This window comes from Bactrocera dorsalis, chromosome 3, assembly GCF_023373825.1.
Source record: "Bactrocera dorsalis isolate Fly_Bdor chromosome 3, ASM2337382v1, whole genome shotgun sequence".
In the NCBI taxonomy this organism is placed as follows: Eukaryota; Metazoa; Arthropoda; class Insecta; order Diptera; family Tephritidae; genus Bactrocera; species Bactrocera dorsalis.
Window position 1 is genome coordinate 19,932,756 of NC_064305.1, and position 1,295 is coordinate 19,934,050.

Below are 1,295 nucleotides of genomic sequence, written 5' to 3' on the forward strand. Positions count from 1 at the left end.
GCGAAGAAACGACACACCCTAATTCCCGTCGTAATAAGAGCCTACCCCTCTGCACATGTCGCTAAGTCAGCAGCACATTTTGCGTGAGAACATTGGCCAGACATCTACATTAAACAAACACGCATGCATGAGGGCGCAAGGTCATCAAAACGTCAGCAGAGGAGCTACAACGCGATGCGGGTTGGTGGCTTGAGCTACGTTAGGAATAATTTAAATGGCACTTTTATACTTGGGACAACTAATCCGTGATGACGGCAAATAAAATAACTTCAAATTGAATAATACATTTGAATAATTTACCTAATATATCAAATGCATTGTTATAAACTTGTACCAGAATCCCCAGGATATTCGAAGTTACCCAGTAAACACTACAATGGAAATAAAGGAAATTTACTTGTTAAGGAAAATCATGTAGTATGCATATACACTTCCAAATCGGACCAACTTTACAAATAATTGGTGCAGTATATACACACAAGAAAAGAGAACAAGTTCTGTTAAGTGTCAAACTTAGACCAATCAAAGTCATGCTTATGGAACCAAGTCGTGAGTGCGATGAATGTTTCTTTGAAGACGAAAGATATTTCGACCCTCGTTCACCACCAGACTCCTTTGCTTTGCTTCCTCATCCATTCTGTTTCTTGGCTACCTAGAGGATACTTGATCTAAGACCTGAAGTCGTGAGCTGATTGAACCATATGTAAAATAATAATTTCTGGTCATTCCAAAGTGAATGGTGCTCAGAGAACTTACTTCACTTGCTTGAACTTCTACACATGGCTCCATCCTCTTACTGTCTACTTCTTCCAAATTTTAGTACCACGTACAGTTCAAGAAAACTCTCCCGGTTTTTTTATGACTGTCAAACTGGCGCCATTCAAAGCCACGTTTTAATTACTTATATAGTAAAAGAACTCAAACTTGATACTTTGTGTTTCGTCCTTCGTTAAAAAGTATTTATAAGTTTTATCTGCTAAGGATTAAATTAAATTAATTAAAGTAAAGTAGTATACTGTATCTGCCAGAATACCAAAATGAGACTCCTGACTAACAGAGTCACTAAATGAAGATTATGACAATTAGAGACATGAGACAATCGTGTCAAGCAGAATGCCGATATAAATATATACCATATACAAGCACAAAAATGTCGACCATTTCATTAATAAATAAGTACATCAGCTGTTCATTGAATGGACCATGCGACCAAAAGGCAAACGAGCGAATAAGTGAAGCGTGCGCCACACAAAAAATAGCAAAGCAATTGAATGTGATGACGTAAAAGGCACGTC